A 24,626-nucleotide genomic window follows, 5' to 3' on the forward strand; every position below is an offset into this window, starting at 1 on the left:
ATTATGAAATCAAACTTATTTAACTTTCTATTTTCTTCTTAATGGAGCTGTCAGTCAAATTTCACTCAATGTTTTTTGTTTTGTTTTTATGAATCAGTTTTTATGGATTAAAGAGGGACATATCGTATGTGTGAGTGCGTGTTTATGCGCGCACGCGTGTGTTTCCACCAGCACCAGCTGGAAATCAGCCTCTCTCCCTTTAAGTGGGAGGTGAGCAGCAGGGCGCAGCACGGTGACTGCTGCTGGAAGCGCACAGCCAGTGGATAGGAAGGCGCCGGGAGCGAGCGACAGATCTCCTTCTCCAAAACATTTACGCGCAGCATCGTCTTTATCTCTCCCCACGCAGCCTCGTCCACGCAAGGCAACCCCGCGCAGAGAGAAAAGTACAGCGGGAGAGGAAGAGGAGGAAGTTTTCACCCCCTTTTTTCTCCCCCGCCCCCCACCCGCACCCGCTCTGTCGGCGGAGAGCGCAGGGCTCAGCGGCACTGGTGAGTGGCGGCTTTGGGGATCACTGGCTGTCAAGGCTCTGGAGGCTGTGCGCCGGAGCGCGCGCTTTGACTGGGAAACTCCTGAACTTCTGAGAAGTTTTCTGCTGTTTAGAGGTTTACTTAAAGAGCAAGGATTTTGGCACAGATGCAGGTTTATCTGGAAGGAGTTTGACAGGAGTTTGGGATATTTCTTCAACCCAATTCTTGGCTTATTCATGTTGGAATATATTTTTGGGTTACTTTTTTGGAGCAATACTACAAATAAGTTTTTAAGTTATAGTGGTTTCATTTTACACAATTTATGGTATTTTTTAATTTTTATTTGGAGTTAAAATAACCTTGAAAAAAGTTTATTTTAACCTCGGAGTCTGGTTAAAACAATCAAATTTAGGTCATTTTAAGGAGATTTTAGTTTGCGTTTGTGAAGTTTCACAGGGTTTTGGGAATAAAGTGGAGTAGATACTGATTTTTGACGTTGTGCAGTTGGGTGTCCTTCCCAAGAAGTGTTCAGGGAAGCCTGAGGACAAGGATCTGAGTAGAAGGAGGTGTGAAGTCAGAGCATCTTGTGAGGTGTCTTCTGAGTGCACAGTGATGGTGTCGCTGATCTCTGAGGGAGTGTGCGCTCATCTTTACAGTGGCTGGCCCCACACAATGCTGTCCATCAGCAGGGACTCCCTGACCTTCTTTTCTGCCAGTCTCCCTTCTCTCCTCTTTCTGTCCCATCCTTACCCTCCACACTGCTTTTTTTCCCCCCTCTTTTCTTTGCTTTTGTTTACCCACAATGCAGCCATGCTTGCCATCACAAACTCCAATTCATGCTCCCGATCCTCCTGGCTAACCGGACAAAGCAGCCGAGACATAAAGATTCCTTCCGTCAAAGAAAAAAAAAAAAGTGCACACACAGAAGATAATCTCAAGGAGTGGTTTGGCATTTCACCCTTCACCTCCGCCCCCACCCCTCTCTTTCTCATAGCTTTGTTTTCCAGGTGAATGGGTTCATGTTGGTGGTGGGGGGGGGGGGGGTACTCTGTGTTGGCTCCATCAGTCCCATGGCGTCTCGAACTTCCCAGACACACAAAATGCAGTTTTTGATTAACTGGTTGACGGCTGAATTAGCTGGATCATAATAACCTGGTGACACTGAACTGTGGTGGTGTGTGTGTGTGGGGGGGGGGGGGATTTGCAGTGCAGTGGAGATTTCTTACACATAGTAAGCTGCATTGATTAGATCAGCAAATAATTATTCATGGGTTTGATGAAATCACTTTTAAAGACAATGACATCATAAGCATTTGGCAACACGAGTTCAATATGGTAACAATTCTCAATAGGTATGATGTGCTGGCTGGTATCAAAAGACCCTGCTTGGATTGTTGGCCTTTTTGCTCTTATGACTAGTTTGTGCATATTTAAAAACTGATTGGAGTTTGAACAACTAAAACATATTAGGAGTATTGGGAGTTACCCTCATTTATCTGCTTTTATTGTAATCTTTTGAAGTTTTGAAACTTTTTCTAAACTTTTAGAGACCCTTGAAAGAGGGTAAAAAAAAAAATCCAGGAAGAAGTTATGGATGAATAAGCGATTGCATGGTAAATTGCAGTTTGAAGAGGTGAAACTAAAAAACAAAACTAAAAAATCAGACTTATTTGACTGCATTTGGAGTTCTTTGGAAACACGCCTGTTAACGTCAGGTTGACATTTTAGACAAATCCTGCATTTTGTGGTACAAGCCTCAAATTTAGCATGGATGTACCTTGTGATCCCCTTTTTCACAAAAAGAATGTTAGCCACGCAAAAAATACAAAATAGCGGCCATTTGTGAAGATGGCGGCCATTCACTCATTTGTTACAAAAACATTCACTATGTATTTGCCTCAGTCTCAACAATATGGGCTGCTCATGCTCAAAATTCAGTCTTTAAACTTGATGGGTACCTACAAGAACATTATGTATGTATAATATATGTTTTAAAAACTTGGATTTTTCTTGTTTCTAACGTGCTTTTCTGAAAGAGGGAGTCGTAAGATACATCCAAGCCAAATTTGGTGCTTGTTCTACAAAATGCATGAATATTTTGATAACTGGCTCCACTGTTGTGAGGTAATCCTTTAACACCGGAGACATCGTCTGTGACACCTAAATGCTCTTTGACATCCCGGAACTCCTCGACTGTTCATGTGATCAAAGTGAATCAGCTGATTCTGACTCGGAGACAAGCGGCTTTGCACCGTGTTGCAGATCGGTACAAAGCTGCTTTTGTTCGCGCCAGAATCAGGAGATTTATGTCGATTTTCTAAACATTTCACTACTGTAAAGTGGTGCTTATTAGGATGAGGCTGCTTTTCTCCATTTTAGAATCCATTGGAATGAACTGTGTAAACGATTAAATTGAAACGGTTAACCTCTGAGCTTTAGCTTAGCTCAGATGTTATAGGGATAATGGTCCCAAAATGTGCTCTTTTTTTATTTTATTTATTAAAAAGAGCACATATTGGCTCATATTTAAAAACTAAAACATCCATTGTTTTGTTTTTTAAATAGTATTTACCCACAATTCATTTAAACATGAGGCCCTCTAGTGGACTTGGTAAAAAATGGTTGTAATCAGATTTTTGAACTCAAACAAACATCCAGCCTGTTACAGTAGGCCCATGGCAACTATACAGTTATTTTTATGTCTAGGGCTCATTAGTATCCATGGTGATTTTTGTGTTTTTTTTTCATCAAAGTAAATTTTAAAGTTTTCCTTAGCAACAAGTGTTTGTGCTTGCCACACCTTTTCAGTGTTTGCCCTGTCTGGGTGGGCATTACCTTTGTTCAATCTGTTGCAGGTCAGACAATGTGTGTGCAAACTGTTCAGTTTATTTTTTTTAAAGTCTTTGCAGGGTCATGGAAAGCAAACCATTTGTGTAGCTCAAAACTTCCTATGACCTATGCATGCGGATCATGCATGCTGACCAAAGCACATCCGCCTAGGTCAAGTTTTCCAATTATTCAGGACAGTTAAAAAAGAAGTTTCAGCCGGGCTGAAAATAGAGCTTTCTGTTAAAGTTACATGGTTCAGTTTTTTATGGATTGATTTGACGAACACGTAGCAAAGCCTGTGACTATTAGCAGCAGTATTTTTCAGTTTTATCCATTTGATGTTTCTATGCTAGTATACTAAAGTGGGTAGAGTCATAAAATACTACGACTTGTGCCATTGTGGCGGGTTTTTGTGGATGTCCAGTTAGTTTACATTTTAAAAACTACAGCCTAGTTTTTAAACCACATAGTTATTTCCCAGTGGTTTAAACAGGGAAATAGTTCTGGCCAGTATGTAGATTAAACCCATGACCTTGATGTTGGCAGGCAATTTGGCTATTGGTTCAGAAAGAACAGCATAGCCCATTTAGTGACATTTCAAGCCAGCGTACCTGGAAGTGAAATGTTCCATGTTGAAATTGCCCCAAAGCTACTTCAGTGAGGAGAGATCTTAGCAATCCGCATATTTGTGATACAGAAAGATGTACATTAAATAAATGGATAAACTATGGCTGTGGGGCAGAAGTAGAGCGGTTGACCTCTGTTAGGAAGGTCCCAGGTTCAATTCCCGAATTGCCGCCCTATGTGTCCAAGTGTCCTGGGCAATATACTGCACCCTACACTGCCCCTGGTGGTTACAGGTTGGCACAATGCAAGTTGTGTGATAGAAAAGAAGGTAGAAAAGCGCTATTTAAGATTGCACCAATTTTTAGGGGTTTTGCAAACCTCACCTTTTTCATGAATACACTTTTCAGTTTGGGTGCTAAAAAGTCATGTTAAAACAATGAACAGAAAACTGTTCTTTAACACCGTGCTCTAGGGTGGATCTACTTCATAGCCATGCCTCCCACCCTGGTCTTAGCAGCTTCTCAATCCCAAAACCTGTGTTATTACAACTTTACTTGCAAACAACTAATCCCCACAAAATCAAAGAGCCTCTAAAAGTGATAAAACAAATATTAAATTGGCAAAAACTGTTAACTTTAAAATGTTATCTTTGGTTCTAAAAATCTTTAGTTACAGCCCTGCATCAAACACAGCTTGTCATGTTCATCCTGCAGGTCTGTCTGCAGCCCAGTGATCTACCAAAACCCTTTAAAGAATGTGTTTCCTGAAGGTCCATTACCTTTGGTTTTCTAGCTGCAACTGTTTTTATTAGGATCAGGTTGTCGTTTGTTAAAGGTTCAACACGTTGTGTTTTTAACAAAAACATTTAGATCGTGGTGAAGCTCAGTTTTTAGGACTAAAACTGGACAAACGGTGAAAAATAAACGCACGTCTTACGGGGCTCTAAACTGTTGAAAGTTTTAAAAGATTTCCAGCTTTAGTAGCTCAATGATTGCAATTCAATTTTTTTATAAAGCCCAATATTACAACAACAGTCGTCTCAATGGGCTTCATACCAGTAACTATGAACATGAAATCGTAATGATCATGAAGTCATAGAATACAATAGGTAATGGCTAAACTAAACTAAACAGGTTAAGCTAAACTAGGCATCCCTGCACAGACCCTCCTTCGCAGTAAGGAGCCCCCCCCCCTCCAAAAAATAAAAATAAAAAACTAAATGATAAATAACTGGGGCTGCACGGTGGCACAGTGGTTAGCGCTCTTGCCTCACAGCAAGAAGGCCCCCGGTTCAAGTCCCGGCTGGGGGACATGAAAAACACAACATCAATGGGGGACCATTCTGTGTGGAGTTTGCACGTTCTCCCCGTGCATGCGTGCGTTCTCTCCGGGATCTCCAGCTTCCTCCCACCATCCAAAAACATGCTTCATAGGTTGATTGGCAACTCTAAATTGACCATAGGTATGACTGTGAGAGTGAATGGGTGTTTGTGGACATTCTACCCTGCGACAGACTGGCGACCTGTCCAGGGCATCCCCTGCCTTCGCCCACAAGTGGCAGGGATAGGCTCCGACAGCCCCGTGACCCCGAAAGGGAAAAACGGTACAGAAAAAATGAATGAATGAATGATAAATAACTAACTAAAATAGAAGAGATGAGAATAGAAGACAGAACCCCAGTGCACCATACTTTCACCAGCTTCTAATTTCTAGAAGCCTACGAGCAACTAAGTGTTATTGAAATTGAATTCAAACATTTAATAATAATAGAAAATCTACATTTTTAGCATATCAATAGTAATACAATATAGTATTAATCTAAGCAGGGAGAATGGGCCGTCCGGCCCCGGTTTATAAAACAATCTTCCCTTTACAGAAAAATATGTATAATGGATGTAATGAGGTCTGCAGGTCTTGTTGCATGGCCACATTGTATGCATTATTTTCCTTCAATATGAACTCTTATGAAGTGACTTGCAGTATCCCATTTGACTTGGTAGCGATTTTGTCATATTAAATGTACGCGAAGCCACCATCAGTGCGAGAATGGTGAGTGGGACTGTGACTGTAAAGCGCTTTGGAGGTAGATGTGCTCTATAAGTAAACTCCATTTGCCACATATGTTAATATATTTGTCAAGATTTACAGATGGGTCTTGATGATCTGGTGAGTCATTGGGAAATAAATGAGTATCACAGTACATTTCAAGGCTTTGACCAGCTGCATCAAGAAGCTACCGCGGTGGGTGGGACTTCCTGGTCATGGTTTAAATATGCAGAATGCTGCTTTGCATGAAGACATTTTGGAACAACTAAACACCAGTTTGTTGACACAGGAAAAAGGCCAGAGATAGTGGTTTTACTGTATGTGTCAAGCCAGACGGTGATATGAATACTATGATGTTTTGAGCTACACATGGCTAAGGAAAAAACATGTTACAGAAATCAACTAAAATTCAAAGTAAACTGAAACTGAGACATGTTGCTGTAGAGTTCTTCTGAATGGGGTTGTACAGAAATCACAACTTTATATCTTTAGTACACAAAATTTGTTCCTGAAAAGTCAGCTTGAAGCAAAGATATACACAGTAAAAACAGGTTTTGCATTTATTGACTGTATGTGAGAACTGGAATAAGTGACTCCTTACCTGTCACATTCCAAGCAGGAAGGTCCTGCTGCTCCTAAAAGGCCAAAATCCTCTAGACTTTGAGAAATAAAAAGCTGTTATTCATGTAATTCATTCTATTTGTCAGAATAACCATTCTTGGTCTGATACCTTTTTCTTTTAACACATTCTTGTTAATCCAAATGTTTTTTCATGATTGTTTTTCTTCATTGCAAGTTATTCAAGTCATAAACTGACCAATCAGATGCCTCAATAAAAGCCTGTGGTCCCTGCCGGCCCCCACCTCGAGAATTGATTGACGGATTTTGTGTAGCCCGCTTTTTATGCAGGGGTGCGGACTTCCAATAAGCTTATTGCTTATTGGTAAGTGTGGTTGCCATAGAAGCAACACATAAGACAACGTTTCCTAACATATTGGAGAAAATAAGTAACATTTTCTTTAGTGAGATCTCACTCATATACAGTCAACGTGCGCACTACAGTATTAAGAAGAATTCTAAAATAAAATTTTATATTGATAATGTTTTAAAATGTATATTTTTTTACAATCAATTGTTAAATTCATTTACATTCAAATACTTCTCCTGTGCCATCCTCTTATACCACTCTACCAAGACCTCCTGTCCTATCTTTGCCCCCTCAGGTAAAACTTTCAAGATCCACCATGGCTGTGGATTAAAGGGTATTTTTTGGGTCATAAATAAGCTCTTCTTCTTCTGCTCCTGATTCACAACAATTTGAACAAAAAATACTCAGAAATGCAGTTTTGAGCTTAACTTTTTTTCTAAATGCCCCTCATCATTAGAGAAATGCCACAATAACATGTCAGATACACCAAATACACAATTTTCCTCAGAGTGGGTCTTTAAACGTGTACCGGAGTCACCTTTGTAGGTTTGTGTGTGTTCGTGCACAATTTCCTTTGCAAGGGCTGTCTCTGTGATGGCAGCAGAGCAGACAAAGCCCCCCTCCCCACTCTGCTCCCTCTCCCCCTGACCCCCCGTATCCTCTGGACATTGTTCTCTGAATCCTATTGAACCGAGAGTCCTCTGAGAAACAGTGCAGTGGAGATTGACTGCGTGTCTATGTGCGCGGGCGAGGAGGCGCGTGTCCCCCGGCGCGGTATGAGGCCAAGCCAATCACACAGAACAATGGCGAGTTCAGGGAAGCCTTGTGATCTCTTTAAATGAAGACCCTCTCGCTTGCTTGTCTGAATTACAAGAGCTGTGAATGTCAAAACACTCAGCTGGATGACTGAGCAATAAACAGGCTGCTGGTTGACTGTTCTCCCCACATGGCTCCTCTCTGGTGGTTGTCACATGTGCAGACGTTACAGATAAACTTTAGAGTCTCATCTCTGCTATTTTTGTTCCTCTGAGAGCTCTAACATTCAAAGAGATCGACTCGTTGGCATTCTACAAGATTTTCCCCAGATAATTGACATCAGTTTGGGCATTAGCTTTTTATTGATAACTAAGAGTGAGTGTTGATTGGTTGTCTGTGATTGGCCCCCCATCTGTAGCACAAATTGCTGCTGATTCCACAAAACCGTGATCTAATTTTTAAATATTTAAATATAAAAGATAAAATTGCATTTTTATGGAGGAGAAAAGTTCATGTCAGGCATGTTTAGGTTAACTTGCTTGGTGCTGATCAATTCAGTTTGTGTAGAGATTGACACAAACTGAATTGTTTTCTGTTAAAATGTATTCTTTTTTTTTGCTTTAAGCAACAATTATTTTTTTTTAAATTATTATTATTTCTGTCATAAATTTTAACCAATGACACATGAATCTGTTTAGACTAAAACAAGCGTTACCTGATTTCCTATCTGTAACTTTTGAGGGTGTTTGTTCAATATGATTACACATATTCACGAGAAAAAACAAAATCCTGCGGGGTCAAATACAAACTTTAATTTGAAATTAAAAGAGAAAAGGAAAAAAAAATCAAACAGAGATGAATTTTATTCGATTTAATTAAACACACAAGTTATGTGTTTAAAAGTGTAATGTTTTTTAAATTTTTAAGTCCATTTAGTCATTTGACCCTTATTTTATTTCTTTCTGAACTTTCATTTTGCTGTTGACTTTTTGACCTAATTGCTGCAATTAGGGAAAATAATTGAGATTGACAGGAAAACTGGTAAAATTCTGCAATATAAATGGTCCAGATGACTAAAGATTTCATATTATTGAAAAACATCTTCTTGCGCATGGAAACAAGACGTTAACTGAGGCCTCTTTAGGATGAACTTTAGCACTTTATAAGTAACATCAAATACATACTGAAATAGTAAAAAAAAAAGTAAAGCTTTACCTAAAATATGATGATTAAAAAAAGTCAACATAAATCAACTCAAAACCGTAACAAAATGTTGACTTAAGAATAGATAATTTAAATCAAATAAAAAAATAATGTCTCTGATTTGATTTTCTTGTCCACAAAAGTTTAATAAAACAGTATTTGGCCTTTTGAAAAAAAAAAAAAAAGTTAGATTCTGTTGCTTTTTCCTGAACCAGTATTACCAAAAACAGAAATAAAGTTGTCTAACAGGTTAAAGAAGAAATAGATGTCGTTTTTACTTTCCATTTTGTAATGTTTGTACAAAGCAAAAACAAGTACTATTCTTTAACTAGTTTCTTTTTGTACATGACAATTCCTGTCCAGTTTACTGCTTGTTAGTAATTTGCAGTTCAACCTTTGCTCATCAAAGATGCACAGATAAAATATGTTTATACAGCAAAAGTTGGTAAAAGCGTTTCAGAAAGAGTTTTAGAAAGTTGTTTATGATTAAAATGCGGAAATCTGTTTGCAAATTGTTTCTTTTACTACAACATTTTTATTTACATAGCACTCATAGTAGCTCACTTTTGTGTAGAAACATAAAAATCTGCAGGTTAAACTTTTAGGTGTTTTTGTGCTTAAAGTCTCTAAGGTTTCTAAGGTCACAAAACTGTAGAACATTTAAATAATGTATTTGTTTGTTTTTCAGTCCAAATACTAATAAAAAAAAAAGTTTTAGATAAGGAATGAAGGAAAATGGGAGGGAAAAATGAAACAAAGGTCCAACGGTTGACATGAATGCATGAACGGTTATTTGAACTCGCCTGAAAACGTGTCTTACATCCAATACGCAGGGCGCCCATCGCTGCTGTGATGTCATCAACACGTAACTTTCTAGTTCTTCACAGAATTGATCCAAAGCAGCGCCATAACGCCACAACTATTATCTATTATGTGAGGGATAAAGCCTGATGAGGTGTTTGCTATCAATTAATGAATGGGGCACGCAGAGGACTCATAGCATTAGACGGTAAACTGTGGATTCGGGTATGTCAACATACCAGTGAATCAAAACCCTCACCGAGAAGTACAGGACTTGATTGACATACAGAACAGCCAATCCAACATCCTCTGATACATACCTTACTGCACATATATGTTTAAATACACTGAGCTCAAATTCTGTCTGTAGCCAGAAAGTTGCTTCCTGCCACACGGCACGTCAAGTCCCCGGTAGAAGACCACTCCGCCCCACTTGAGTCCGGATCGCCCCGCGGGTCTCCTCCTGCTGCCGGTTCCCACCCGATGAATACGAGCCCACTAAGAAGCGGCACGGGCTCCCATGGAGCCAGCAGCGCCTTTGAAATGCCATGGTCCCCCCATTGCACGGTTTACAGGAGAACATGATAAACGATGGTCGCTGCTTTCTGATTGTGTCATAAAACGCCTCAATCATCTTGCTCCAGCTGTGTTTGTTTACAACAGAACTCGCTATTTCTTCTACTACGGCCGTTTCCAGTATTTCAGATAGTTCTGCGCATGTTAGAATAATTTATTCTGATTAAAAGTGCGGCTATGTAAACGTTTGTTATAATCGGATAACGTTTTTCTGGGCCCATGTACACACTTCAGTTCTAATCTGAAATTTGATTAGATCAAAGATATTTTGCACATGTAACCACAGCTAGTGACCGCGTGCAAATGCTGCACAAGCAGAGTGTGCATGGGCTCTGATTGTCTCACTTCCTAAATTCTACCAGTCAGGCTGAACCCATGGAACGCACACTCATCACATGAACAGCACTAACAGGCTCCTTGAGCAGTGTGCAGGATTGGTGGAGGGGTCCAAAAACGCTAAAATCTGTATCTGCATACTTGTAGAAGCGTTCGCTACGACCTTTCACCTGCAGCATGCTCACAGAAAACAACGTTTTCGCTCTACAGGTTCACTGAACCCTCTACAACCTTGATATTTCATGCAGCAGGTTTTTGCCCGCAGACAGCCCATATCCACCTGTAGGGCACTTTTGACTGTGGCTAAAAGGTCTAAATAAGATCAAAGCGGATTTAATCCCAAAAAATCCACCGTCAGTTCAGCATCAATGTCAGTTTTCTGTGGGGTTTTTTCTAGGAAGAGCTTTTATAAACTTTGAGTTTCTTTTACATCCATGTTCTGCTGATAGCAAAGTTTGACTTTAATTGTGTGGATGAAAGGAGATTATTCGGTTTAATTCTTCACCGCATCCCAGATAATAGTGACATTAGCTCTACCTTTTTCCTTCCTTTTTTTTATCTAACAAAGGCTTTGTTTTTGGGGAGAAACTCAAAAGTTTGTAACCTTTGCTGCCTCGTCTTAACCTCCCATCTTCTTTCTGACACTTTCCACCTGCTGCCCGAGTGAGGAAGTAAAAAAAAAAACGTTCAGACAGTAGAGGAAGCTCACTTGCAGAAAAGGTGACTATAAAGCGGGGCCTCACTTGAGTGATGGGCCACTCTCTGAGACGACTGTTGCCTCACACATCTGCCCAATCCGCCTGTAAACATCTGCACACCATTAAAGGTAAGACGCACAATACCCTCCCTGACATTAGGAGGAAGATTTAATGTTTCTTTGAAAGGTTTTATCCATGAGTTTGGCTCTTTTTTTTTGTTTGTTTTGTTCATCCTTAAGTTGAAAGTTTTAAACTCCGTCATTTTACTCTTCTATTGTGTCAAATCTTAAGATTAAAGCTGGGATTTTCAGTAATTACTGTCATTCTCCAGCGGTGCTGTGAATGTGCGCTCATAAGCCCGTAATGACGCGCTCTGCGTCCTCGCCGGCGATTCATCAGCAGCTGTAAATCAGCACCTAAGGAAGAAGAAGAAGAAGTAGTAGTGGCGGAAGCGCTCCAGAATGCAGCGCCGCATCTAAACGCAGCTAATCCCCAAAAGAAAGAAAAAGGTCCCCGAAGGGTTTGCTATGTGCGCTCTGAGTCCAAAGTACAAGCTCCTACAGGACTAAGGTGTGTTCAGCTAAATGCTGACGGGGTTGGCTTTTGTAGGGAGGAATGTGGCGAGTTTCTTTTGTTTCATTGTTCCCATATTTCTGCTCTCATAACAGCCTCTGGATTGTTTGCCTGACTTGACATGATGGAACGGTTCCATTTCAGATATTTTTTGCCTCCTCGAAGACAAAAAGAAAGTGATCCGGTCAAGCTTTCAGATTGATGTTTCCAATGGATTTGCATGGCAGCGGTAGTTTTCAGCGCACACAGATGTTGACTGAAAATAAAAGTACAACCGGCTTGTTCACCTTTATTTTTTTTTTCCTACGTCAGCAGATTTGTTTATTTCAGTGCAGATGGGAAGAATTGACAAATGCCCTTTTAACACGGGGGATCTGGACGCACAAATAAAAACATGCAAGCTTCCTGGGTCATTTACATGATTTTTCCCTACACTAACATAACACTATGGTTTTTGTCTTTTTTTTAAAACAAAAAATTCATTGCTAGTTTATAGGGGATGTTTGCACAGTTTTTTATTTTGGTTTTGTTGGTGAGAGAGCAGCAGTCCTGAAAATCAAACTCCAGGTCAAAAAAGAAAACTATTCCTTGGACCGTTTCTGATCTACAGATGTGTTTGGCATTCAGATACTTTTTTCTATTTTATTTTTTTGCTGCTATGTTTTGATTGTTTCTCCTGTGTTGTAGTTTTATCATGAGCTCAAGTGCAACACAATTGAAGGAGAAACCACCCAGATAAAGTTCTGCCTGCAGTGTCTGAGCGCTTTATCGGCCTATCACTTACAAAAACAAAGAGCCCTGCAGGCTCAGAACAATGTGCAACCTCCTCTCCAAAGTTTCAAACTGAAATTCAGGGATGTTTCAGTTTGGATTCTAAGAAGGCACGACCAAAACTGCTAGAGATTCAAACGTCAAAAGTGATATTGTGCTTATATTTTTTTCCACTTAACCCAACCATAAATGTGTGCACGAAGGTTAAAAAAATAGACAAATAACACAACAGCAAAAAAAAGTGTTAAGGCAGTATAATTAATTAAATTAAATGGTAATATAATGTAATATTTTATGTGCAAAGATATTTGTTTTGAATTCCATATTCTTATGCCTATATATGTAAATCCTCCTATATTATTTTTAAAAACTAAAGATTTGATAAGAAAATTTATGAAAATTAATGTGCAAATTCTTTCTTTATTTCACTGTAGTTTTGGGAAATGTGTAAAGTTTTGGTCAGTGAAGCTGCCAGTGTTAAAAATGCGTGTTGAGTCCTGAAAGTTACTACACATGTTCCGCAAATGAAGCCCTAAAAAGTTGATCAAACTGTATTTTTCTCAGCTCCCATCTTGAATCACAGCAAAAACACCATTATATATCTTCAATAAAAAGATAAAAGATCATTTTAATCGGGTCTTATTCTTGTTTCTTGGAACATATACATTATTAAATACGATTTTATTTCTAAATTTTTAACTTAATTTTTTTTTAATGCTCTTACATATTTTCTTTGGGCTTCTTTATTACAGTTCTGCAATTTTTTTCCTCTAAAGTCGCTCAAATGCATACGATAACAATAAAACATTCAAAAAAATATTAATGAGTACATATCGGCACATTTTTCAAATTCAGATTCAAATTCATGTTATTTTTCAATTTCAGGCATTAACAATGATTAAACTAAAATTGATGTAAACTGTTAAAAATTAAGTCATAAAATATCCAGGACACCAACCACTATGAAAGTGGCTGTGATAAGAAACTTTCACAACTATATACTCAATACTAACCCTTGCTACATTAACTTTTTATTACTAATACAAAGTAGTATCAATACTTTACCAAATGCAGAAAAGAAAAGAAAAAAATCTAAAGAAACCCAAAAGTTCCTAGTTAAAAAAGATTTTGAACTATTCAATAGATTTTTGAACTATTTTTTACAATTTGATCATATTTTCTGCACTATTAGGTGCAGTTAAATAAAATAATACGTGCATTTTCCATTCATAGTACCTTATGAATTCTGGTTGTTTACAGATGTTGAAAACAATTTTCAGAAGTATGTGGCGTTCATGTCAGTTTTTTTTTTTACAAGTTGCAAACAAGGTTGGGAGTTATTGTGAATACGCTAACGGTGTAACGGTGTCGTACTGTGTTTTTATGTGTGTTACTAGCTAGATTGGCAGTAAGCGCAGTCACAGTAATGTTTCTTAGCAGTACCAGTCTATTTTTGTACATGTTGCAAACAAGTTATAGGTTTTGTGATGACACCAATGTGGCTCACATGTAGCGTGTTACAAACAAGTTCTATCTAGAGTTACCGTGAATGCAGGTAATAAAGTCTGACTGACGGATTTATCTCCGAGTCTTTTGTCATAATGCGCTTCATAGTTCACTGTGCCTTATATATGACCTAAGTTAAAAAATAGGCCATTCATTGCCGGTGCACTTTATAATCCGGTGTGCCCTAATCTGCTGAAAATATGGTAATTTGATTGTTTATGCCAGCTGTAGTCCCCATGGATGAATTTTAAACTGTTAGATCTTCAGTTATTACATGATTATAAACCGACTTTTATTAGAAACCAGAATGGTAATAATCACTAGATTTTTTAGTATTTGGTCATGAATTTATGCAGCCAAGATTGTGTATTAACAAACACTTTGTCAAGATGTTTTCATAACTTTGATAATCATCAATTAGTGCTTTGAAAAGTCTCTTTTTCACATTTATTCCTGTTCTGAACAGTTATTACATAAAACTGTAATCTGTTTTGGCAGTTATTAACGTTTAAAGTCCCGCTGGTAATGGCTACACCTTGACTATTTGGTTGTCGTCTCCATGAAGTCATCAGCCTTCAACAAACTAAACTTAACTTGCACCGTGAATCAGGCCCCTTAGATCACAGATTCACCGCCAACAGACAGCGTGAACAGGTGTTCTAAGGACAGGAGTGACACGGAGCCACGTTGGTCTTTAATCTCCCAGTGCATGAAAAAGTCAATAATGTCATACAAATAAACCCGAAAATAAACAAAGGCACAAATTTAAGTGAATAAAGTCTGCTTTGGTTCACCGACCTTGACAGAACAGAAGATTAGGTCATGTTGACAAAGTTTTAGACCTTTCATAAATGGATTCATCCATCCATTTCCTATACCCGTTTAGTCCTGTGCAGGTCACATGGAAGTCTGAAGCCTATCCAGATGCTGTTAAGCAACAGTTTGCCGCTCCATTACAAGTCTAAACCAAAACAAAGATTTCCTTTTCATATAAACAAGTATTTACATCTGTGTCTACAGTTATGGGAAGGAAGGGAAAAAAAAGGTGTAAAATCTGTCCGAAAGATTTCAGCTGCATGTGATTTACATGCAAGTTGACCAGTGAAAGGCCTGGATCCAACTACGCTCAATGACAGTTGGAGTTCTGCAAAGTTACATTGAGGTCTACTTGCAAATTGATCTGGAGAGAAAATGCATCTGAGATTCAGGCTACTGAAAGGACAATCTTAAGCTGACAGAGAATTTTGATGGCGGAAGGGAGTTCCAGCTCGGTGCAGAGATGTTTCCAGCTGCAGAAACGGCTCAAGATTAGCAACGTCAGTCATTTCTACTGTAACCCAAGAATGGTTGTAGAGAAGAACGGCATTGAGCTTCCTAAACTCACAACATGAATGTGTTTTAAGGTGAAAAAAAAAGAAGAAACTTTGAGCTTAACAGCAAAACGTAAATTCATCTTTAGTCCTCTGTTGGAGCCAGTTTGAAAGTTTACCTGATCTGAAAAGTGTGATTAATGAAGACTAATAGATTTGTGAAAACTGCAGGAAAAACAAGCGAAAGCCTTAGTCAAGTGCACTTGTGCTGGTCAACATTATGCAATTAAAAGAATGCTGACACTGCTTTATTCAGTGGTGTTGGCTAACGGCACATTGGATGTTGGTGAAATGACCAAGAAGTGGAATATTTTTGTGCTCTTGAGAGGTTAAAAACAGTCCTCCCCAAAAAATTAATAAAAGTAAAATAATGGCTTCAACTATGAATCTTAAAAGAATTAAAGTATTTTCACAGCAAAAATGTTAAAACAAAAGTTGTAACTGAAGAAAGTCCAGCTAACTATTTGTTTTTGCTTAAATTCATCTTCAGTTAAATTAATAACTATGTATTTTTCCCCTTGTTAAAGCAGTCACTCTGTGGTTTTAAGGAAGAGGGGCCTTGATAAAACAGTGGCTCCAGAATGTCATTGTGTCATCAATTTTTCAGTTTAAATTTGGCAGTTTAATGGGATTTCACATTTAAAAAAAGGGTTGCATTTCATGAATCATTTAGTAATTTTGGGTCCAAACCACTGACTGTATATGACAACTGGACTGAGTGACCTTTCCCCTCTCATGTTCCAAACAGGAAGTACCTGCTGGCTCCAAAAAGCCAAAATCCCATAGACCTGTAATGAGAAACAAACAGCTGTTACTCAGTCATTATTTTGGTCAATAACCTTCTTGCTGATACCTTTTTTTTTCCATTTTATTTTTCTGTAGTGACAGTTATTGAAGATATAAACTAGCCAATCAGACCAGTCAATAGAAGTTTATAGTCTCACGTTGAACATTTGAAAAGTTGAATTGGCAGGTTTCATGTAGAGCGCGTTCTCGTCCAACAAGCTCACTCCTGATTGGCGAGTGTTTGCCAAAAAAAAACATCAACTCAGGAAGACTTGGACCAATCATTGCCTACTGACATTGTTTGGCTCCAACTTGGCTGTGGAAAAGAAATTCAAACTGAATTAACTTCATTGGGTTGGAGCTGAAAGTCATTTTCTATGGGAAACAAGTCATAGTGACTCGGCCCAGTTCTTATAGTCATTCAATGATCCTTAACTACCGGTAGTCTCACTTGGTCACTTGGTTGTCTTCTGGCAGAGAAATGCAGCAGCATTTGAGAGGAAGTTTCAGCAAAGAACACAGAAAAGTTCTCTACTTGTTTCAAGTTAAAGTTAATTGTATCTTTTTCTTTTGCTGGATTTTTAGTGTATAAATAAAAAATAGTAGCATGACAAATTTTCTATCAAAACAGTTGAAAATCCAAACGCCAGAGCTTTTTTGAAGCAACTAAAATCCTTAAAGACTTAATAATATATAACAACATATTTGTAAAAGGTCTTTTAGTAACCCTCAAGTTTAAAGTTACTTTTAAATATTCCGTTTTATGCATTCTGTTTAGCTTTTGCTGACCAGATTCAAACCTTCTGTTTGTGATCTTTGACATCTCAGTTGCACCAGAAGTGGTTTTAACGAAGCACTGCCTCACCCATATTTGGGATTTCACTGTAGCCCCCGATTTAAATGGACCTCCTGCTCCTACAGGACCAGTGTGATTTTTAGCCAGCACTATTACGGCATTCAGGACTGTTTTTTTTTTAATCATATGCATCTAAAACAGGAGCAGAATAATTTCACAAGCCTGTTCATTTACAAAATCAAGTTCATAGTGTCAGAAGTTAATTGCTTGTTGTCTGTGTTTTTGTATTTTTCCGTTGCCATGGTTTTTGAATGCTAATTGTGTCGTGTTTTTTCTGTAAATTTTTCAAAATTATTGTTTCATACAGAGGTCTTTCAGTTTGTCAGTAAACATGTAAATTGACACTTGTGGTCCGCAGTAAACAGGAAAAACAAAACCAAAGCAGATCTCTCACACGTGACCCAATTACAAGGGTCTCACGTGGCTGGAACATGGCTTATAGACATATGCTGTACTTATATATAGTGTTTTTGTTCCTTGCTTTAAGACCCAAAGACCTTTACAGTCAGGGTCCCATTCACCCATGCACACACACACATTCACACACTGATGGTGGCTCTGCTGCCGAACACTGTACACTTGACAGTCGTCTCCAGCCAATCAGGACGCAGAACACCACGCGCCGTTAAGAAAGAAAAAAAGCACAGAAAAACAATCTGCTGAAGGTGAATCGCAATGCAGTGAAGGACCACTGTATTTTTTTAAAAATGTGTTGCATTAAGAGATTGGATGAGAAGTGGGGGCACAACAAAAGTATATTCCAAAAACAATAAATGCTTGAATATTTTTATTTTTTTATTTTTTTTAGCTCTACTCTTACTCTCCTAAAGCTTAAAGATCCACTCCAAAAAAAATTGCGCTTTTGGTGGTTTTGACATGTTCTTGTAGCATTTTCCTTATGATACCATCATATTTCTGAATATTTCTTTACTCAAATCGTTGTAATTGCTGTTAAATGAACTGTTGCCACTCTGCATAAACTATGTCCTAAAAATGCCTAAAAATGGCGTGATCTTAATTAAAAGACCATTGGGGAGGCTTTGAAAATAGTTCAAAAGATGATTGGAGTGGGACTTTAAGTATGATTCAAAATAAGTGGGGTTGGTTTTCAGGGACTCAGTGGCTTTGCTGACTGGAGAGTTGGCGACGCTGAGTTTGTCGGCTCCTTTGGGGACGGTGTTCTCAGCTCAGTAGGGTGAAGTAACATGTGGGCTTCGTTTGGCCCAATACACAGCGTTAGGACTCCTTGTGCGACGCTCCTGTCACTGTGAATTGCTCTCTCGGTAACGCCGTAGTCGGCAAAGCGTGCTTTGATTTATTTCCCCGCCTAGTCCTACTTTGAAGGCGCTCTTGTATGAGGTCTGAGTGCGTGAGGCCCGGAAGCGTGTGATTACGCCGGGCTGCCCAACGTTTTTTAAACATGACCTCCAGCGTAGTGGAGCTGGTTAAGACCCCAGTTTCTTCAGCGCCGGCCTCCTGCGGAGCCCCAGCACGCAGACCTCAGCAAAAATCACCTGTTGTGCTCCTTTTGCTCTAAAGGGAGTTTCCATAGAAACGTCTTCAGAGCCGTGGCCCCTTGGTCTATAAGACCCTCAACAAATAAAGACCCCCCGCCTCCCCGGACATGCATCACCACTCCTAGCCCCACCATGACCATTACCAACTCTTGAAAACACACACACAGCGCTCATGCGGGCGCTCTCTAAAAGCCGCAGTAAATGGAGTGGGGGGTTTAAAGTGTGCCGGGCTAGAGGAGGGAGCACATTGTGCAAGTCGGGCCTCCTTTGTCTGAGCTACCCTGAAGGAGCAGGGGCTAGAATAAGGGGGGGGTTGTGAAGGAAAAAAGTGGCCTTCAAATACATCCTTTCTTCTCTTTCTCTTGTTCTATCTCTTTATTGGGAGTGTGTTTTGTGTTCTCTCCCCCCACACCTCCTCCTCCTCCTCTCTGATAAATGCCACTGTAGCCTTTCGGCTGCTGCCACAATAGACGACCTGTTTCAGAAAGGAGGGGGAGGAGGGAAAGAGGGATGAGAAGGAGAAATGTCTGCTTTTTAACCTGAGCAGAGAAATAAAGGGGCCGGAGTCCTCTCCTCCTCTCGTTTCTCCCTCCTCACAGTCTTTGTGAGGCCGCAGTTGTGTCATCTGCCCCTTCTACATCTCATTTAGAAAAGCTCTCAACAAAGACAAGGACAGGATTATGAAATGTTCTGGCAGGGATGCACATGCAGGAGACTCGGAACACTCATCTGCTTGGTTTTGTCCTGTTGTAACTTGGAGAAGAGGCTAAACAAGCATTTTGAGGCCGTTTACTTTGTGTATGCATTAATGACATCAGTTTTTTTCCTTCAAAAATAAAATAAATTTTGCCCTCCTGTAAGTTTATAGGCTAAAACCTGTCAGGGACTACTGTATTATTTTTAAAAATAGTCACACATTACAAAAACTTAAGTTTTCTGAAAGTAATTTAAGTCATGAACAATCTTTTCACCCTTCCAGACAGTCCTTTTCAAAACAAAACAAATTTTCTTTATTCAAACATTTAGAAAAATGTGACAGAGTAAATCTATGAATAAAAACTGACATACCTATTAGTTTTACTTAACGAAAGGACTGGCTTCAAGAGACACTGCAATGTCAACCTCCACCTATAGGGGGCAGTAACAAAAATGTATTCAGTTTGTGTAAAAACAACAGAAGAACTAGCGCTAAATGACAAGTCTTTTACCATACGTTTACTTAAATGAAAAATAAACCAGAGGTTCTAAACGTAAATCTTAAAACCCTGCTTCTAAAATCTCTGTAAAAGATCTTTTTAAGAACTGAATCAGAAAGAAAATCTTAGACAAAAACAGTTGAGCAACAACAATTCGGTTCTTCAGAGATTGCAGTTCATTTCAGGTTTATTCATGCTTTCATAAATTGATAGCTTTTCATCCCTGTATTTTAAGTCATCTAAGCTGCTAACTTAACTCAAATTTAAAAAATCCAGATCTGTTAAAATTTATGACGCACATTTTTCTGAAATGATTGTATTTTGCAGTTTTTAGGTAAATAAATGAGTGAGACTTACGAGTGAAGGGTTTGATCCGCTTCACAAGTTTTCACAAGAGGGACAGTCCCCCAAACAATTATCTGAACAATGTGACAACAGCCCCTTACAGACCCACTCCAACCATCTTATGATCTACCTCAAAGGTGTTCCCAGTGTGTTTTTTTTCTAATTTTGATTTTCCCATTTTTAACCAAAATCAAAAAAAATTGTCATTTTCCAGGACATAGTTTCTGCAGAGTGGCATTAGTTCACCCTCAACTCAGAGGCAAAGCAACCCCGCCCCCTTTCCCTCTCTCTATTGTAGAACAAGGCAGGGAGCTTGTGGCCCGTCTAGAGAATTTTTCTTCATCCCAATTAAGCTCTTTCTCACAGAGCCTTTTTTCATCTGCTCACGATTCACAACATTTTGAAACAACAAATACTCAGAAATGCTATTTTAATCTTAATTTTCTTTTTACATGTCCTCCATCGCCAGAGAAATGTGCTAACAAATGAAGAATTGCTCAAGTGGATAAAGTTTCTGAGAGTCCCAAAGTGTCAGTCCCTCTGAATGCGACTGACTTTCCCGAACAAATCCAGGCACATCGCAACACATTTAAGAAAACTTCGGGAAGCTTCCTTACTTATCCTGCCTTTTTCTTTTTTTTTTTTTTTACATCCGTCCCAAATGAGAACGGTTTAGTTTATACTTTTAGGGATGCAACTTTTGTTTAAATGCTCACTTTTATAAGAAAAAGGAAAAGGGGAAAAAAATAGAAAAATGAACCCTGACGCATCGCAGCTGTCAGAGATGATATATGACCAGAACTAACTGAAATGAAGACGGATGTTAAGTTGAAGGAAGTCGACTTAGTGACTCAGATCCAACCAACCCCCAGAAATTCTGAACCGGAAGCGTCTTCAAAGCAAATGATTTTCATGACTGTAGAATGTTTTCATCAGTTTGCAATCAATAATCACGAGTCATTTCTTTGACGCCTGAAGAAGATATCTTAGGGGTAAAAAATTAAAAAAAGACAACTAGCAGCCTGAGTCAGGTTTTGCTGATAAAAGAGCATGCTGGGAGAACAGATGATCTGGAGAACGCTCCGGCTCGGTGGTTTTGCTCGAGAAACGGAGAATGTTGTCTGAGGTGAGTCATGCCGTTCACAGCGAGTCCTTCATAAATCCAGCGCAGATAGTTGCAGCGTTCAGTGAAGGAAGGGTTGGTGATCATTAATCCTGCTATCTTAAGACTATGGAAATTCAAAAATATAAGCAACTGCAAAAAATAAAATAAAAGGAGAAACTGCCGCCACATTTATTGCACAAGTGGAGCAAGTGAAACCTGTTGTGTTGGTTTGTAATGTGGCAGCAGGTAAGATTGTTGCCAGAATGGAAAAAATTACACAGACATCAATTCTTTTTATTTTTTGAGAGCTGCTTCTGTGTTAAAGGAATGCATTTGAAGTGATTATCTCTAGCTCTTAAAATGTATCCAGGCATATCTGTGAACATGCCTGCATTTGAATCCTCCTGGATATATCTTAATATTTGAATTTATGTTCATACAAAATGCATGTTTGAGATATAAAAAAAAAGGAGAAAGTAGTTAATGCTTTGGCAGCAGATGCTGCAATAAGGCTTTGGACAACATTGGAAAAAAAAAAGTTGTTTTTTTCAGTTGACATTTCCACAGGCCACGCCCACTTTACACACCAACTATCCCACGATTGTTTAAGCATGTTTTGTTTTATTGCTCTAAATATTTCTGAGGCTTATGTTTGTTTTTAAAATCTTGGCAAGAGCACAAAGAATTTATAATAACTGTCACGTCTAAAGTAGTTCATCAGGAGCAAAGAGAGAAGAAAAATGATTTTCTTTGGAATTGCGGAAATGGTGATTGATCTGGCGTCACCACACTTTTAGCTTAATCATTGTTTGCATTAATAAATATATGCTATCTTAACAATAAACTTTGTGTTTTTGGTAGCAGGAATGTTTGCAAATTTGTGTTTTGTATTGGTACTATCAGTTTTTAAGATATTGTACTGTGCTTTTTTTTAAATATTTCAAAAAGGGTATTCTCGTATAAGAAGAATTTTGTGTTGTCTGCCATTCTTTTTTTGTTTCTTTGTTTCTGTTTTAATTTCAAATTCTCTAGAAGCCTAAAGCTGCCACTTTAATTCCTCAGATCAAGGGCCTGGTTCAAATCTGAAGGTAAACAATAATGGATGGATGGTATACAATTGGAAGATCCAACAAACAGCACCTGTCTAGATTGAAAAATATCTAAATTGGGCCAAAAAAGGAAAAAATGGCATCAAACTAATTTTCCTTTTGAACTACAGGTAATCAGATTTTTGTTACTATTGGGAAGAGTCAGTTGCACGTACATTTGAGTAGCTTTTCGTCTTGCTTTGCCAAAGCAACTTGAAAGCTGTCAAGCACAATTGCACCCCTCTCCAAAAAAGGGCGTTCATGCGACTACTTTCAAGGAAAAGTCTGAGTAAATGAGCATATTTGTGCCTTTGTGGCTTCCACGTTCAAAACTCTCGTGCTCACACATCAGTGTATGAATGACCATTGTACGCGGGTTCAAAGTTAACCAGTTGAACTTTGAACAATCAGGAACTCAGATTTGATAGTGACGTTTAGATAGTCTCCTTTTAAATTCACGAAAGTGCCAACCATTGGGGAAGAAAAAAAAATCGATTTTGAAGGAAAAATAAAAATTTTGGATTGTGCCCGGCTGGATTTCTATGACACCAAGTTTTTCATATATCGGAATAGAGCTGTGAAAGAAAAAGCCTGGAGCAAGATTAGTGAGATTTGTACTGCTTTTATATTTTAAAAAAAACAAGCCTCTTGAAACTGTGAGTACATGCGCTAGTATTGGGTAGGGACAGTCCAGTGTGAACAACATATGGTAAGGCACGTTCAAAAACCCTCGTTAAGTGCGTTTTGGAATGTGCATCACATGCTGGTGTGTATGTAGCATCACACCAGAAAACGTCCATGAATATTTCAATCCTAAAAATGTTAACATTTAGTCTAAGATATAATAAAAGTATTTGTTTTTAATGTGATACATCTTCTTTTGACTAAAATTATTCAAGATTTGATGGCCAAAAATAACTGGCAGCTTATTCCTTTGGTGGTTTTAGCGGCGGATACCGGTCTCATTGGTTAAGAGTCATGAGGACGAAGTAGACCATTTTACTGCATGTATGTGTGTGTGTGTGTGTGTGTGTGTTGCGCCTGGGCAGCGGGTACGCTTCCAGAGGGGAAGTCCCCAAAGAGGAAAAGAGGAGTAAAAGCAGTCTTTGTGATGTCTCTATCAGTCAATCAAAGAGCCAGAGTTCCCAACAGCAGTCTTTGTGCCACAGACTGGACAAACAACAGCAGCTTATCGGGGGCTTGTACCCGTCTGTCCCCACAAACCCCCCGGAAACAAAAAAAGGAATCAAACACTAATTGAAAAACTCCTTCTGTTTCCTTGATGAGCTTCTTCTTTGGACGGAGCACAATGGTTCAGTACTCTTGAGATCAAAAGGCCAAAAGAACAGAGAGAGGAAAGAAAAGAAAGGGAGGCTTTTGTGTCTCAAGTCCTGAGGGTTCATTCTCTAATGAGACCGAGGCAAAGAAGCTCTTCTGAAGAGCTGTTTGCCTGTTCATTTCCTATATATGTTTAGGAAAACTCAACAAACTAAGATTCATATCTTTTTAAACCTAATTTAAGTTAAATTTATGAACTTTATTTTAATATATTTTAGAATTGTTTAGGAAAAAGCCAAAAATCTCTTTATACGTTAGCTTAAACTAAACTATTTGTTCACATTCATTTAAAAAAAAGAAAGATTTTTGATGCATGTCAGTATTGGAATCATTTCTTTAAAACAAAGTATTAGCTATAGTTACTAACAGATCTGAAAGGTAACCAAGTTAATTGAATTAGTCTGTAGTAATTGTAGTTTCCAGGAACCAAAAATGAGGTCAACAGTGTTTTCTTTTTTTTTTCTTTGAGATGTTTTTTAATGCAGATTACTATTTTGATTATACAAAGATAAAGCAAAAAAAAAAAAAAAAATCAAATACATTTTTTTAAAGTTACTATCAGTCGATGAGCTCTTTTCAAAACATCTTAAAACTTCCTTGGTGCAAATAGAAGACTTGAACTCAGGATTTGGTATTTGCAAATAATAAGCATTACAAATGTTTTCAAGCAAATGAAAATAAAAACTGTCATTAAACGTTAAGAAAGTTTTACTTTATGTTTGTAATGTGTCGTTCAGAAGCAGAACTGTTTGCACGTTTGAGTGACAGTTGTGTTTGTGGCCTAAAAAAAAGATTGGCTGCTTAGTTTTCTCCTTTCTGCTCAGCCTTATTTTGACTTTACCAAAATCTAATTTACAAAAATGAATCACCTGAATCTGCATAAGTGGGACTGCTTCTAAATTAATTTATGATTAAATTCTTGACAAAAAATTCTAAACAATGCCATTTCTTTTTATTAATACATTTTA

General features: G+C 38.5%; 1 protein-coding gene across 2 annotated transcripts in view; it reads left to right on the forward strand.

Moving 5' to 3' along the window:
• The first annotated feature begins 238 nt into the window (after positions 1-238).
• The window catches only part of sox13 (SRY-box 13), a 57,655-nt gene continuing 33,267 nt past the window's right edge, over positions 239-24,626 (forward strand). Inside the window, exon 1 of one of the 2 annotated variants that reach the window (XM_011475312.3) lies at positions 239-488. The gene's annotated coding sequence lies outside the window, so the exon portion shown is untranslated. Of the gene's footprint in view, positions 489-20,413; positions 21,254-24,626 lie in introns of those variants that run through there. The other variant, XM_011475313.3, reaches the window with a different exon arrangement.

The sequence above is a fragment of the Oryzias latipes genome, chromosome 5 (assembly GCF_002234675.1).
Source record: "Oryzias latipes chromosome 5, ASM223467v1".
Classification (NCBI taxonomy): Eukaryota; Metazoa; Chordata; class Actinopteri; order Beloniformes; family Adrianichthyidae; genus Oryzias; species Oryzias latipes.